The sequence below is a fragment of the Neolamprologus multifasciatus genome, chromosome 3 (genome assembly GCF_963576455.1).
Source record: "Neolamprologus multifasciatus chromosome 3, fNeoMul1.2, whole genome shotgun sequence".
Classification (NCBI taxonomy): Eukaryota; Metazoa; Chordata; class Actinopteri; order Cichliformes; family Cichlidae; genus Neolamprologus; species Neolamprologus multifasciatus.
Window position 1 is genome coordinate 25,654,751 of NC_140441.1, and position 4,470 is coordinate 25,659,220.

Here is a 4,470-nt window from a genome sequence, read left to right on the forward strand (position 1 = left end):
TTTTAAAAAGGTTGTTTATTCTTTGTTTATTAGACAACATGAGCTTCAAGAAAACTACAGGAGGACATTTTTTTGGCTGCCTTGAATATGCTTATTAAAATACGGAGGAGTGTAAATTGTTGATAATGCGTTATTATTTCTGTAAAGATCTATTTTCCTCTTGGTTTTCTGTCAGGAATCAAGACGCCACTTTTCATGTATTGTTAATGCATAAAGGCGACTAATCATAAAATAAATTGAATAAAGACACATGAATGGGTTTATTCTGTCAACCTTAGTTTTCCGTCTCATCAAAACAGAAAGTAAAATTGTGTGTGTTTATCCTTGCACTCAGATAAGCAGAGGTGTTATTTTCACCCCTATGGTGAATCATTTTTGTGGCTTTGTGGTGCAACAGGAACATCAGACAAACAGCGGCTTGTGTTTTCCACTCTTTTATCATTACTCATTCCTATGAGCGGAAATTATTCTTTATAAGCGCTTTACAATTGGTTTACAAATGTTGTGGCGATTCTTTCTGATACAGACAAGTGAATAAAAGTGAGCAGCCGTCTAAATTGTTGATGGGATCGAGTGAGTTATTCAAGTTATTCTAAAATAACAGCATTAAAAAATTCACAGCCTTTCTTGGCTTCTGTACACTTATGTACAGTATGTATAAATATTTTATCTATATTCGTTGTTCCTGTATGTCTTTGACATCTTGTGTAAAGCTTTGTGATATTGTGCCAGATTAACAGAGTTATGATAAAAGTTTACGGGGACTCACTGACTTTGACACAATAAGTTCAAATATTTTATTTATTTTTTAAGGAACCAAGTTTTATGAAGAATACATGCAAAAAGATAGTTATAGCAAAAAATTCCTTTATTTTGTATTCCCCCCCCCGCCCCCCCACACACACACATTAAATGACCAGCAGAGTACAGATAAAATACTAATATGGATTCCTTCGCCTTTGAAGAACTTCCAATGAAAAATATTCAGAATAAGTAAAAACACTTAAGTACGAGTCTCTGATTAAAGGCTTCCTGTATAAATTGTATATGTATATGGTTCACTTGTAATTCTGGAAGCTCATTGGTCTAACTGCTAATACACTTTCAAGTGTGTCTTTAAATAATAAATGTTTTATTTGCAACATCCACAAGTCTCTGATTGTGTGTGTGATAAAGTATTCGTCTTTGAAATATCTGCAGATACCGTCTGAATTATGAAACAAACACTTAAAAAATAATCCGATGACTTAAATCATACTTGGTGCTTTTATAACAACCTATGATGAATATTCAGCCTCCAACCATCCTGATCACACCGCAAATAAAGTTCTGGAATCTGAATTAGCTCAAAGCACCAACAGCTCATGTTCCATTAATGAATAATAGGGCCATTACATCTGTGTCTGTGCACAAAACGGGGTATAAATTTGGACCAAATTCATATTTCACAAAACTATCCAAAAGTGCAAAACTAATAATAATCATGATGCTAAAAACTGCTTTACCACAAATACAATATTGCTGCTAAATTTAGCTGATCAGTCAATTCAAATATTAATTTTATGTTTGCTAACAATCAGCTTTTGCTAGTCTTTGACTTCCATCTTATTATCTAGTTGTATTTTTTACACTTTAAGTGGAAGAGTTTGGAAGCGTTTCGGAATATAAATATGTATATGTATAATGTGTGTTGCTTAGACTCAGCCTACTTATTTACATTTTATTATTTCCTTTATTTTATCTGGCATGTTCTAAAGCTCTGGTGGCGCTTGCTAATCTGGTGAGACTTTCAGGTAGAAGGGTGGGATTTGGTGGGTAGGCGTGGTGTCCACTGTGTATGTGAGTTTGAGGAAAGACCAGCTACTGCTATCAAGTGGATATTTGAGTCCATAGACAAGCAGCACGCTGCTATTTTCATGGCTGACCAGTCACCTGGCGTGTGGAGCTGTTTTAACCTACCAAGAGGTAATTAGGAGTCTGAGAGGGTTTTTTCAAAACCAATAGACCCTGTGCATGAGAAAATGCTAACTTCCTGCTTTAAGACCGGATGTAGAGTTGTACATTTGCGGTAGCTTTATTTTGCGGTCAGTTGCTACAGCGAAGGTGGATTCCAAAATCATGTCCAAAATATGAAAACAGAAAGATCGTGTGAAGTTACAAAGAGGAGAAGGTGGGAACACTCACCTGTGCTGTGTCATAAACAAAATCAAATGATCAATTTTGATGTTTGAAGAGTGTAGATCAATTGGTTGTTTACATCACTCAACACAAGCACAACTGCATTACAAAGTCAGAAGACACATCGTCCACATTCAGAAGCACATTTCTGTATAGTGACAGTTCTTAAGGGCAAATGGCAAATGTTCACCTTTTAAATTACAGGTGAACAATAGTCAAACCAGATGTTTCCCCCGTTATGTTGATATCAGTTAGTCAAGTACACACCTACACAGCATGTCAACAAACTGTGAAAAAAAGCCACAGGATAAAAAAAAAATACATGAATGATTGGTGGTAATGGTCTCTATATGTTAGTATTTACGAAGGGTATGTTGTGACTTATGCTAATGCTAGCTATTGCTGAGATGCCAAACAAGTTGGTATTTAGCTAGTTCATTTAATTCAGTAGGAGGAGACGGGACATGTTGCCGGTTTGATACAGGCAAAGCTTGTGTGGTCCCTTCTGCTGGTGTGACCTGTGGCTTTTGTGTGACTCCATCAGACTGTACCGTGGCAGTTCCTTGCTGGCACCCTTGACCTCTTTCCTTCCACCGGTTCTTTTGAACTATCAGGAGCCATGAGTACTGATATTTGCATGTGCCTTTTATTTTATGGCTTGTTTATGAGTGAAGTGACCATTTAATTTAAGCCACAATGCACCCCAGCTAAGACTCAGGGCTGCAGCAAGGGTTGTATTTTCAGAATGTTTGGGAATGAGTGTGTGTGGACTCACCAGAGTGTTTAATTATCCTGTTTCAGTATTAGTAACCTAGTGATTGAACAGTAATGAACACCACTTTATCAGTGCTACATATTAATTTACCACTAAACGCAAGTGATTTTACTTCACTAACTAAAGTGAAACTGTAGCATTTCAAATGATATGCTCATCTTTAGGTTTAATTATGAGCATCAACAAGGGAATATCAAAAGTAAGCTACAGTGTAGAGACCCAGGCCTGCTCACAGATACATGAGACTAGTGTTACATGTTGGGTCTGCGCTCGCAGGACCAACATGTAACATAAGACTTATCACAAGTGAACAAAGCAAGACAAACAGCGATCCATTTTAACTTGCAAGGGAAGTCTGGTCGGAACCAGGCTCTTGTTGATGAATGCTCCTCACCTGTTTCCCAGCCAACTTCAAAGAACAGCCTTCCCTGCAGCCTTTTATTCAGTGAATACAAGCACCACCCACTGTAACACCCATGTGGTCACAAAAGGTTAAAGCACTGTGTGTGTGTGCATGCATGTGTGAGCACACGTGTGTGTGTGTGTCTCTGTGTGCGTGACTTCCTGGTTACAACCGTTTTAACAATATCCCTGGTCATAAAAAGGGTCATCTCCCCTCACACTGTATATGGCTTAATTCCTTTAACGGTCTCACCATACACAAGCACAGGTGAGGCCATAAATGGCAAGAAGTAAACATCCTCACTAAATAAGGACAGATAACCTTCACATAGATGTGCCTGCAGTTAAACACTATAACTAATTGCTTCCCCCACATCCTAGATGTGTAGGGGAGGAGAACAGAAGAATATCTAAACATGCAGTTCAAGGCAAGGTTTACAAATTTAATTACAATAATGGCAACATTTAATAATTCACTCTAACATTACACTTGCTAATTTTTAAGGGGGCCTAAAGGCCAGTACATGAATATGCACTCAAGCACAGACCAAACACAGAAACTTTAGATGGATTTCTAACAAGCTTTAGTACAAACACTAATGTTAACTTGGAACACGGGGGAGATATATGTGGCATAACTCTAAACAAAGGAGAACAGAAGGGCAGTGAGGGAGGCTGAATCAGAGGAAAATGGGGATTACAGGGTTTTAGTGGCTTACTTGGGCAAGCAGGGTGCGTGAGGCCCTGAGGGGGGAGGTGATGGTCTGGGTGGTGTCTAGGAAGGTGAGTAAGTGACACTTTTTCTGCACACAATTCCTTGAGTTTCATAGACTGGAGGGCAGGCAGGTATGTGTGGTGGAGATATCATTCTTGGATGGTGGAGCACTGAGTGGAGGTAGAGTGAATCTTGTCATAGAGACCAGCGTCCAGAGAATGTGTGCGGCTGAGGGGTTGAGTGATGGCTTGAAGAGGACACTATGGCCCAAATAGAACAAGGTAAGCAAATAAGCTTAACTGAGAACATGAACATAGAGGGAGTTTTACCAACGTGAGTTAGCTAATGAACTAGCAGAAGTAAAAGGCCCTGTTAGCTCCGTTGTAACGTGAATGTCTTT